Consider the following 13,514-nt stretch of genomic DNA (forward strand, 5'->3'; position numbering starts at 1 on the left):
ATTAAATTATTTATATTACATATATTTATTGTGAATATACACTGGAGATCAAAATTAGAGATCTATGTAGTACAGTCTTTTTACACAGTTGTGTGACTGTTGTGGGTTTCTTGGCAATAACTTTGCCACCAAGGATTTTTCAGAGGTTTTCTATTGGGTTTAGATTAGGACTCTGGGAAGGCCATTTCATTGTTTCAATGTTTTCTGTTTCAAGGAACTGCTTTACCCATTTTGCTGTGTGACAGAAGGCATTATCCTGCATTAAAACTGTTGGCTGAGTCATGAATGCAAGGAAGGAACCATGGGGCACATTTACTTACCCGGTCCAGTCGCGATCCAGCGGCGGGTTCTCCGGCGCTGATTCGGGTTCTGCCGGGATTCACTAAGGTCCATGCGCCGATATTCACCAGGTGTCGCTGCTGCGCCGAGGTCCGCCGGGGTTCACCTGCTTTTTTCTGGTGTATGTGAGTGCTTGATCTTGCGACACAAATGGCTTTTTAAATTCTGCGGTTTTTCCGAATCCTTCGGGTTGTCCGGTGGCCACGCCCCCCGATTTCTGTCGCGCGAAAGTTGGCGCGATTGCGCCAAAAATCGATCGCGTGCGCCGCAATCCCGTGAAATACAGCGCAAAGAGGAAATATTCGGGAAAAACCCGACGGATTCGCGGCTGCGGACCCTTAGTAAATGTGCCCCCATGTGTTTTTAAACAAGGCTCTGATACACACTTGCATTCAATCCGCCATGTAGCTGTATGAGAGGTCCAATTCCTTCTACTGAAAACATTCCCTAAATCACGACCCTTCCTCCAACACTTTTTACTAACTTCTTTAAAGGGGTTGTCCGAGTTTTGATAAAAAAATATATGTGGCCGGGAGCGGGCTGACTAAAATAATAAAGCTGTACTTACCTCCCGGTGCCCTCCCGTATCCAGCGCTGCTGTCGCTCCAGTCCGGGCGCCAAGTAAACAAACATGGCCGCCGGAGCATTCAGCTTCCGGCCGGACCCGACAACCTTCCGGCCCCCATACACAATGCTGTGTATAGGGACGGATAGGCGTACCCGGCCACGGTCGCCCGGAAGCTGAATGCAGCGCTGCTCCGGCGGCCAGGTTTGTTTACATGGCGCCCGGACCGAAGCGACAGCAGCGCTGGATACGGGAGGGCACCGGAAGGTAAGTACAGCTTTATTATTTTAGTCAGCGCCCTCCCAGCCACATATATATATATTTTTTTCAACTCGGACAACCCCTTTAAACACTTTGGGTTAAATTTTTTAATAGGATTATAGGATTCATGGCAGGAAAGAGCTCTATTAACTAACTAACACCCATCTTTTAGCTAAAAATGTTAAAAAAACTTTATCTTATATTACCTGGTATTCCCCATCTACTACATCTACTATGTCCTAGGTCCTAGACCTGTCAATCAGAAATAAGGATACAGTGCAATGTGATTTGCACAGTGTAATAGAAGATGTGTAAAATCCCCAAATACTGCCATACTGTAGTATGGCAAGATATAAAAGGATCAGACAACCTAGGGTTAAAGTACATAATAGTAAAAGTAAATAGTAATAGTAAAAAAATAATAATAAAAATTTCATTTCAAATCACTCCTCTATCCCTAGAACTGATATAAATATAAATAAATAGTAAAAATCATAAACATGTTAGGTATCCCCGCATCCCAAAATGTCTAATTTTAAGACTAAACCCCTTCCCAGCTGTCCTTGTCAAATTGCCTTGTCTAACCTAGGCAGTAAGGGACAACTAGTCGAGAGTCCATTCTAATTCTAAAGTGAAAAATAGAGATGAAGACAAGACAGTACTAACAGAGAGGAATAGTTGCCAGAGTCTGGTCAGAACCAAGAGAACAATAGCAACACAAAATCACAATATGAGGATATATAACACAGAATATCAGGATACCAGGAGCTTATTAAGTTCTAGGTTTATATCAGCCAAAGAAAACTATGACAGGCTGACCTCTTTCTGGCCAGGGGCATAACTGCATGGGGTTCCCCTTCCTTTAAAAAAATAAAGACCTATTTGTACACACATGTTTACACAATCACACACATTCATACACACATATATACACACATTAATATACGTATATACACATTAAGTTCTTTACTCATACACACATTTATACACTCTTAACTACATACATACATACATTTATACACTCATTGGCACACATTTACGTACTCATATATACATTCATACACTCATACATACCGTATATACACACAAAGTATGTACACAACCATACATTTATTCACACATTCTAAATATCTTATAAACACATAGTATATACACATCAAATTTTCACACATACTTTATTGTACATATACATGATATACAAATATAGTATATATACATTATATACTTAGACATAAAGTATATACACATCATATATACACATGCATACAATATAAACACACTATATATGCACATACATATAGCATATATACACATACTTACAATATAAAGACATCATATACACAGTATATACACACTATACATCATATACACACATACATAAAGCATCTTCACACACATACAGCGTATACACAGCATACACACACACAGAATATGCACACAGACATACAGGATGTATACATATGGGGCTTATTTACTTAGGGTCCGGGGTCGCATTTAGTTGGATTTTTCAACATTTTCGGGGATTGACAGGTATTTAGCAGGGGATTGTGTCACACGCCCTCGGATTTTGGCGCAGTTGCGCCGGCTTTCATGCAACAAAAATTGGGGGGCGGGTTGTCGGACAATCCGACTGGTTTGGACTGATTGCATGATTTCACATTTAAATTGTGTCGCAATCCAATGCACTTACATACTCCAGGAAGAAGAAGGTGAACTCCAGCAGACCTGAGCAGGGAAGCAACACATACACGATATCGAGTGCACGATCTTAGTCAATCCCAGCACAGTGCATTATCCTCAGACAGTCGTAAGCAAATGTGCCCCAGTATGTACCCACCATATATTATACACACACATACAGCAGATACACATACATACAGTACAGACTGCATATACAGCATATTGTCAGGCATCAGGGGTATTGGACCCACTGGACCAAAGCGGACGATGACTTAGGCCGACACCTGGGAGCGGTGTCTAAGTGGTACCCAGTTTTCACCAGAGCCCGCCACAAAGGGGGTTGGACTCTTCTGCAACGTGGTACCACCAGGTGGCTCCACATGTGCGACTTTGTCCGCGGTGGTGGCCAAGGCGAAGTACTGAGTTGTATAGCAGAATCATAGCCGGGGACAGGCAGAAGGTCAGGACAGGCAGCACGGGATCGTAGTCAGTAACCGAACACACAACAGAAAATCTCAATACAGACAAGGAGCATAGAGGACAAGCTTTCTCTAGGGCACAAGGCACGAGGATCTGGCCAGCAGCACAAGAAAGGGCCGGGCACAAGGAAGGGCAGCGGGCCAGTGTCAATTATCGGTTATCGGAGCGCTGGCCCTTTAAGTCTCAGAACGCCGGCGTGCACGTGCTCCAGGAGGCAGGAAAGCATGTGCAGGAGCGAGGAAACCGTTAGTGGATAGTGGACAGGTGAGTAAGGCTGCTGCAGGGGGGAGGGGGCACAGGGAGACCCACCAATGCACATGTGATCCGGGAGGGAGGTCGCAGGAGCACTCATGACAGTACCCCCTTCCCCCTTGGCCTCCCCCTCTTCTTGGTCTGAAGGAATGGTCCAGGATGTTATCCTCAGGCTCCCAAGATCTCTACTCAGGCCCAAACCTCTTCCAGTCGACAAGGAAAATCCACTTCCCTCTAACGGTCTTTGTATCTAGGACCTCCTTTACCTCGAAGACATTGGTGGAGTCAGCCACGGGAGCAGGAGGAGGTACTTGCTGGGACAAGCTTTAGGAGAGATACATGGAAGGAGTTTGGGATGCGCACAGTGGGAGGAAGTCTTATCCACCGCAGGAGTAATGCCCTGCAGTACCTCAAATGGACCCAGATAACGTGGACCAAGTTTGTAGCTGGGGATCTTCAGACGGACATAGTTGGAGGATAGCCACACTGAGAAGAGAAGATGGGAGGAGGTATGCGACAAAGTGGGACATTTGGAGAACCAGTCAGTTAACACTTAGATGATGGTATTACCAGAGGAAGGCAGAAGGTCCGTGATAAAGTCCATAGCCATGTGAGGATGTATGTCTTGCCAGGAGGAGGCTGCCGAAGGTCCATTGGAGAGGCAACAACCTGGAATGACATGCTAGGGAGCCGGTTCTTCCCCAAAAACATCAGAGGCACGGGAGAGAGCATCGGACTTCATGTTCTTTTCTGCAGGACGAAAGTGAATCCAGAAGTTGAAGCGAGAAACGAAGAGTGACCAGCGAGCTTGTCAAGGGTTGAGGCGCTGAGCAGTCTGGAGATAAAGGAGGTTCCTGTGTTCCAGAAGATAGTGGTACTCTTCCAGGTCAAGATTAATGGCCAATAGCACTTGGACTCCTATGGAGTAATTTTTCTATGCAGCAGAGAAGGTCTTAGAGAAGATTCGACAGGTGAGGGTTCAACCTTTGGGCCCCTTCTGGGTGAGAACGGCTCCAGCACCAACGGATGAGGCGTCAACCTCTAGCAGGAACGGTTTGTTAGTATCAGGCAGGGTGAAAATGGAAGCAGATGCAAAGGCAGACTTCAGTTTAGTGAAAGCTTCTTCACCTGCTGGAGGACAAAGCTTAGGATTGGCGTTCTTCTTGGTTAGAGCCACAATGGGAGATACAAGGGTGGAGAAATTTGGTATAAACTGCCTATAGTAATTGGCAAAGACCGGGAACCTCTGGATAGCACAAAGTCCTACTGGGCGAGGCCACTGAACCACTGCAGACAACTTGGCAGGATCCATCTGTAGTCCTTTGTCAGAGATAATGTAAACTAGGAATGGAAGACTCTTCTGATGAAATTGGCAGTTCTCGAGCTTGGCATATAGGCGATTGTCCCTTAGGCGCCTAAAGACTTGCCGTACATAAGCCCGGTAGGACTCTAGATCCGTGGAGAATACCAGGATATCATCAAGAGCAAATCAAAGAAGTAGCAGCACTCTGTGTCCAATTCAAAGGTGTTTATTCACCAGGTGAAAGTACAGCAATGTTTCAGCTAACTCAATGTAGCCATTAACAAGCAGTGATACAAGTGTTACAAGGCAGGTTTAAATCCCCCGCAGGATGTGACGTCAAGGATGACGTTTAACAATGTAGTATACAATGAGAATGTGCAAAATGCAAACATAATACAAATGCAAACATAATACATTAATACATTAGAATGCGCACAGTGGAATAATAATTGTGTATTATGTGTGGTGAATAATGAGATAACTCACGACACCGCAGCATTCCAACTCCCGTGTTCTAAAGAAACAATCTGCACATGTCCAAGCATTGCTTGGTAACCTCCCAAACATTGCGTGGGAAAAACAAAAATACTAGGCACCATGAAGTAAGTTATTAGGGCTTCCCTCATAAAAGGCGGAAGCTCCCCCTTACTTAATGCGTAGTTCCAAACTACCAAAAGATGTTTTATCAATTCATTCTTGTGTAACATGTATAACTTGAACGGAATCCCGTCCAAGCCAGGGGAGCCACCCCGAGCTGTTCGCGATAGTGTCTCCTCTATTTCCTCATCACTTAATAATCGATGGAGCACCCGTGTGCCTCCGTGTACCCCCGCAGCCCCTGCACGGCTGCACTCACCTCTCCTCACTCTAACGCCGGTCTCTGTGGCTCCCGGCTCGCAAAGATTTAAAGGACCAGCGCGCCAATCACTGCCACCTTCCCACATAAATTCCTTCCCCTTCCTGTGACCCTTGCTGGATCTTCAAGCTATCCCCTGAAGAGAAAGCCCCCTGTGTATCCAGTGTTCCAGTGTATCCTGCGTTCCTGTGTATCATGCGTTCCTGAACCGTGTGCCAGCATCTGCGATTCCTGACGTGAGTCCTAGTGTGCCTTCCTATGCTGTTCTCCCGCTGTCTCCTGCATTACAAACTTGGCTGCCACCGTGGGCTTGTCACACCTGTGGAACGACCTGCAGGTACCCCACCGCAGCAAAACCACCCCGCTTTGCGGCGGGCTCTGGTGATGACCAGGTGCCAGTTAGACTCCCGTCCCAGGAGTCAGCTAGTAACATCCCTGCGGTGGTCCAGAGAGTCCACAGACTTACAGCCCTGACAGGGGCATCAAGAGATGTTCTTTCTTGCTCAGATAGACATGGTAATGATATCTGTGTGATGTACATTACAAGCTCTTCTGCAAATTAAATAATTCCTCATAGTATTCTATAAAAGCCTCCTGTATATTCTCAGACTGGTAGAGTACCCCTCCCTGGTTTTTCTATAGCTTTTATTATTGTACATTTTTTATTTTCTTTTATTAGATTTGCTAACATTTTTTCTGCCACATTTACTTCCATGTACCCAAGCCTAGCATAAGCACTAATTTTCCTATTTGCATGAGACTGGGCTAGGTCTAGCAATAGGTTACTCATGTCTTGGAACTTTTAATGGAGAATTGCTGAATAAAGATATGTGAAGTTGGAGATATCTGGCTGGACTGCGATTTCTTTTTTTTAAAAATCCGTTATGCCTGAGCAGTAAGGTGGCCCGTGCCTATCCAACCATATGTGCCTAGAATCAAGGGAAATGTGAGCTGGTTAACCTTTTTTCATCATTATTTATAACCATCTTATATCTGTGAATTTGTGTTTTAAATATACCTTCATAAGGCATAAAACTTGGCCGTATCCAGGTTGGGGAAATTTTGAACCAGCCGTAGTAACGGGAGGTACTGCGGGTGCTGGACGCAGGTGCTGGGTAGACAACAACGGCTGCAACATGGCGGTGACTTGTCCTAGTTGCTGACCTTCAACAGCAATCTATTGAGACTGTTGAGCCAAGATGGTGGTAAGATCAGCCAGGTCAGGTAGCGGAACCGTGGCGGGATCCATGGCCGGATCTTACTGTCAGGCACCAGAGGTTGTGGACCCACTGGACCACCGCAGACTATGACGTAAGCCGACACCTGGGAGTCTAAGTGAAAAGGGTCGGTTTTCACCAAAGGCCGCCGCAAAGAGTTGGTACTACCAGGTTGCTCCACAGGCGCTACTTTGTCCGCCGTGGTGGACAAGGCGAAGTACTAAGTAGAATTGCAGAATCGTAGTCAGGGACAGGCAAGAGGTCAGGTTAGGCAGCACGGGATTGTAGTCAGTAACGGAACCGGGGTCACAACAGGAAATCGCAATACAGACAAGGAGCATATGGGACAAGCTTTCTCTAGAGCACAAGGCACGAAGAGGCGACAGGGGACACAGGAAAGGGCCGGGATTTAAACAGGAGGGGCAACCAGCGACAATTATCGGCGCACTGGCCCTTCTCAGAAAGACAGCCTCGGAGCGAGGAGACTGTCAGTGGATCGTGCACAGGTGAGTGAGGCTGCTGCAGGTGAGAGGGGGCACAGCGAGACCCACAGGTTCTCCAGCGACCCGAGAGGTCGCAGGAGCACCCTTGACACATATATACACACCGTACATATATACTGGCAATGGCTTTTTAGAGTAGTAAACCCTATAAAAATCACTTGATGTGCTCCTTCTTGTAGATGAAATGACTTAACTGAAATTAAATATATATAGAGATAAAACATAAGGGGAGTTTTACCGATGATATGGAATTTCTACATGAAAGATAAAAATGATATGGAATTTCTTAATGAAAGATAAAAATGAAAAAAAAAAATAGTTCTTTACCCTATATATAAAGCACTGGTTTACACAAGAATGGCTGCTATAAACAGAGGTTATTGACTTACACTTCTTCACTTTGTCTCTCCTCCCCCAAATGGCGGTGGTACAGAAATACCTGGAGAGTGGGGACCCACGGAGACCGTGTGTCTTACCACAGAAAGATAAACACAGACAGGAGGGCACAACCCTAGTGTAATACTGCATAAATGCAGAGATGAAACAATAGTGACGGAACTCGCACCTGGTGTCCAGTGAAAGTACGCCTGTAATATAAGTGGCAGCTGGTCCGATGGAACTCCACTTTGAATCCTGGCCAGGAACCCCAGGGACTGATGGGAGCAGGGGCGCACCTGCCATGAGGCGAGTTGAGATTCTGCTAGGCTAGGGGGAGGCGTCAGGCTCCCGCCCGCTGATATGTGTTCCAGCCGGCGCATCTTACCGCCGCCCCTTTCTCCCCGGACAATACTGCCGCCCATCACATTCACCCGCCAGCGGCCGGCACAGGTACCAGCGCGCAGGCCGACACTTCCCCCCGCAGCCCGTCTATCACATCCGACCGCCCGGCACAGGTACCAGTCCCTGCCCCAGCCCAATGTCCGCGCTGGTCATCCCTCCCCCCCCCCCCCCCGCTCCGTTTGTAGTAGCTTGCTGTGTTTATTCTATAGAACACGGTGGGATGCTCTATGTATTTTGCATTGCTTTATTTTCACATTAAACCAATATGATTGGGTCTGGTCCTGACACTCCTTGATATGTTACATATATGGAGAGGGGGGGAGCGTCTTCCTATAGTTCGCCTCAGGCAGCAGAAAGGCTAGGTGCACCCCTGGATGGGAGACTAATGCAAAAGATGATTGTAATATAGCAATTGTAATGGCGGTGGTAAGCAGCTCCTCCAGGCTCCACTTACCATGGCAGTTGTGCTTTTTAGGCTGCATTTCCACAAACATGTGATTTCTCTAGTCCTGTATTTCTGTGCTGTATGAATCCATATATACGTGACGATTTTCATCCACATGTGCACATATGTCATCGTATTTATACCTTATTCCTATAAAATATGGTGGGCTGGCAAACAGAATACACCTCCTACTGGTTCTGGATACTGCACCTATATACGGCAGCATACGGTGCACAACACATATACACCTCCTATTTCATACATTCCCATAGACTTCTATGGGGCATACAGTACGGAGATACATGAGAAAATAGGTAATCCTCTATATTTTTATACGTCTCACTTACGGTACTGTAAGTGGGTAATACGGCCATGTAAATGGATGGCTGTATTGCCCATTGAAATGAATAGAGCCATATGCTACCTGTATATAAAGTTGTTTTTATACCTCATGTGAATGCAACCCTACGCCTCAGCAAGGGAAGTGATGGTGGCCAGCATGGTACTACTGGTAATATGGGCTCCCGGGCTGCCTGTTCTTCCCTCTTGTTGAGGGGCCCTCGATTGTCCACAAGAACTGTCGACTCCTTCCACCGTCCAGTCCAATATCCCAATGGTGACGCACAAAAATGCATATCAAATATATTGTGTAAAATATGAAAATCATACAACTGCTTCTTTAATAATAAAAAACAAGAAATGTACATTATTGTGTATAAAAATGATTTCTAGTCAATTTGAATTTATGACAGTTTTGTTATTCTGTACTTTCTAGAAGTCAGTAATACAACTCAGGTTCCCATATTAATATTCTTCTGTATCACACTGCCACCCTCTGGTTTTCACACCACTTGGGCTTACTATAATCTGTGCATTATATCAATATTTACTAGTATCACAATATTATTTGTCATTATAGCTAAAGAGTAAGAAGCTGTTTTGTAAACAAGATATTTGCGTACAATATTCTATAAGTGGCATGTCTGGCAACCACTTTCATCTTTATAAAGAGATAGAAATAAAAATATATAGATTTCTTATCTGACCGGAGCTCCAGACGTTCACAGAGGTTTTCACTCCAAACGTTCACAATAATTGTTCTTGTTTGTCCTCCGTTCTGCTCACAGCACAAATCCACAGATTCCCCAGATAAGAGTAGCCCACTGTTCAGACCCACGTGGATGCAGTTTTCGTTCCTCCTATTGTTACCACCATTCGCCACAGTGAACCACTAGAAGAAACACGCACTCCAATCGTGTAGAATGTCTTCATAAAATGCTTTAATAAAATTAAATACTACTCACAAATGTTTAGTAAAAATGCATCTTTGCAGTTTTGTAATTACCCACAATATTCATCCAATCCTGTCCATCAAACATTTCAGGCATTGGATCTGAACAAGTGGACTCATGGAAACTGCTCTAGATGAATACCACTGAAAAAATTCAATGGACAGACATCAGAACTATACTTATACAGGCAGTCCCCGGGTTACATACAAGATAGGGTCTGTAGGTTTGTTCTTAAAGGAAACCTACCACTTGAAGTGGCAGGTATAAGAGGGAACTACCGAGAACCAGGGTGAGCTGGTGCCGGAGCTTATTGGTATCGCGGTTTAAAACACTTTTTAAACTTTATGGCCGAAGCTGCTTCGGCGCAGGGAGGTACGCGCTCGGCGCACCATGCGCGCGACCGTGCACGCGGCTACATAGGAAGTGAAGGAGAGCCGCGGGCACGGTCGCGTGCATGGTGCGCCGAGCGCGTACCGCCCTGTGCCGAAGCAGCTTCGGCCATAAAGTTTAAAAAGTGTTTTAAACTGTGATACTGCGGTTTAAAACACTAACAAAAATAAGCTCCGGCACCAGCTCACCTTGAGCTGGTGCTCGGTAGTTCCCTCTTATACCTGCCACTTCAAGTGGTAGGTTTCCTTTAAGTTGAATTTGTATGTAAGTCGGAACTGTATATTTTATCATTGTAATCCCAGACAGAACTTTTTTGGTCTCTGTGACAATTGGATTTTAAAAATGTTGGGTTGTCATAAGAATCAATATTAACACTAAAGCTTCATTACAGACACCAGTGAGAACTGTTACAGCTGTTTATTGTAGCCTAGGACTAAAGGACAATAAATTACCAATATCCAGAGGTCCGTTTGTAACTAGGGGTCATATGTAAGTCGAGTGTTCTTAAGTAGGGGACCGCCTGTATATACTATACAGAATACTGAACAGATGATAATGCCAACACAGCTCGTCAATCTGGACAATTTACTGTATTTTCCTAAAAAAAAGTTTTGTAGAAATCAAGGCATAAGTTGACATCTAAATTGTTGTTTTTAGTTTTTTGTTCCATCATAAGAAAAAAAAAACTACAAAGTTTTGTATATATCAGGATATGTCATTGGACGGGGACGGGCCGTTGGACGATCCGACAGATTCGGACTGAGCGTGGGATTTAACATTTAAATTTGTGTCACATACAATTCACTTACATACTACGGGAAGAAGTTGGTGAACTCCGGAGGACCTGAGCCGGGAAGCTACACAAACAGGAAATCAAGCGCACGATCTTCTTGTATCGCGGCAGATGTGCATTCTGGTGGACATTCAGGATCTGGGATCGCGCAAATAAATGTGCCCCACTGTATGAAAATGTGCAGCCAGCTGTGCCATATGATCCTGTTCCTGCTGAAGAGCAACATTTACTCTCAACCAAAGCCATAATGCCCTTGTAGGACAAATGCTGAGAGTACACTGAATACAATACAATACAGATAACAGGGGGAAAAAAGCTTTTAGTCAGCCACCAATTGAGCAAGTTCTCCCACTTAAAGGGAGCCCGTCATCAGAAATTGACCTAATAAACCACTAGCAGTATGTTGTTTCTTTCATGGCCTGTAGTGTCGGTATCATCCAGAAAATCAACTTTGAAGTGAGATTTAAATTGTTTTTTTGAAGGAGGAGAAGGCGTAGAGTTTAACACTGAGGTCAAGTTTTCCCTGCCATAAAACCCCCCTTCACTGTAACTGATGGTTCCGCGTCCTGGAACATCATTGATTAGTTCTTCTGAAGTCCTGTGCATGATGTCAATCATATGGGAGGTGTTCAGAGGCAGGAAGAGCTTGACTTCAATATTAAACTCTCCGCCTCCCTGACTTTATACATCTAACTTCAAAGTTGATTTTCTGGATGATGCCACCAAGCTGGGTGTCAGGCTCCAGGAGTAGTGGACCCACTGGACCACTGCGGACGATGACGTAAGCCAACACCTGGGACCAGAGTCTAAGTGGTAGAGATCTAAGTGGCAGCCAAGATGAGGTACACAGATGTTAGGCAGAGTCGTAGTCGGGACAGGCAGGAGGTCAAGATGGGAGGAGATCATAGTCGGGCGACAGATAGTAGCAACAGATTAAGGCAGGCAGCAAGGGAGCGTGGTCAGGAAAGGAATCAAGGTCACAACGGGAAATCATTATAAATGCATGGCACGTGGGAACAAGCTTTTTCTAAGGCTGTGAGGCACAAAGATCCGTCAGGAAGACACAGGAAGGGTCTGGAAATTTATTAGTAAAGGCAGCTGGCCAGCACCAATTATTGGTGCACTAGCCCTTTAAATTTAACAGGAGGCCGGGACGCGCGCGAGGAGCCGCCACTGGAACCCGGCTAGGTGAGTGGCGCAGTGGTCCACACAGAGGTACACGGGTGCACCTGCGACCCAAGACAGGGGTTGCAGGGGCACCTGTGACAATGGGTCATAAAAGAAACCCGATCCAGAAGCTGTTAAACTGCTTGACAACATACTGGTAGTAGTTTATTAGGTCAATTTCTGATGACAGGTTCCCTTTAAAAAGATGAGAGAGGCCTGTAATTGACATCATAGGTAGACTTCAACTATAAGAGACAAAATGTAACAACAAATCCAGAAAAACACATTGATTGTTAAAGAATTTATTTGCAGATTAAGGTGAAAAAAAATTATCTAGTCAATAACAAAAGTTCCTCTCAATACTTTGTTATATATCCTTTGTTGGCAATGACAGAAGTCAAACGTTTTCTGTAAGTCTTCACAAAGTTGGCAGACGGTGTTGCTGTATGTTGGCCCATTTCTTCATGCAGATCTCTCCAATCTTCAATCCGGATGCCCTTGTTGATGGAAGGAGATTTGCACTCAAAGGGGCTCATTTACTTACCCGGTCCAGTCGAGATCCGCAGCGCCTTGTCCGACGACAATTCGGGTTCTGCCGGGATTCACTAAGGCCGTGCGCCCGATATCCAGCAGGTGTCGCTGCTGCACAGAGATCCGCCGGAGTTCACCTTCTTCTTCCCGATGCATGTAAGTGCTTGATCTTGCAACACATTTTGTTTTTTAAATTCCACGTTTTTTTTCAGAATCCGTCGGGTTGTCCAACGGCTACGCCCTCTATTTCTGTCGCGTGGATGCCGACGCGATTGCGGCAAAATCCGATCGTGTGCGCAAAAATCAGTGCGGAAAGATCCGGGAAACCTGACGGAAATGTGGCCGTGGGGCCCTTAGTAAATGAGCCCCAATATCTTACATACATGGCTCCATTCATTCTTTCATGTACACGGATCAGTCGTCTTGGTCCCTTTGTGAGAAGCAGCCCCTCATCATGATGTTGCTGCCCCGGCATTCTTCACACAAGGAAAAACGCTAAGGAATATGATGGCGTTATATAAAGATTATTATTATGATTACATACATTTGATTTGAGCTGATGTCTCTAAATTTTCCCTCATATTCCCTGTGGCTGTATTCCCACATCATGTTTTAAATTGCATCCAAAACGCAAGTGGGAGGGGTGTGGCCACAACACAT

Source organism: Engystomops pustulosus, chromosome 5, assembly GCF_040894005.1.
Source record: "Engystomops pustulosus chromosome 5, aEngPut4.maternal, whole genome shotgun sequence".
NCBI classification, from domain to species: domain Eukaryota; kingdom Metazoa; phylum Chordata; class Amphibia; order Anura; family Leptodactylidae; genus Engystomops; species Engystomops pustulosus.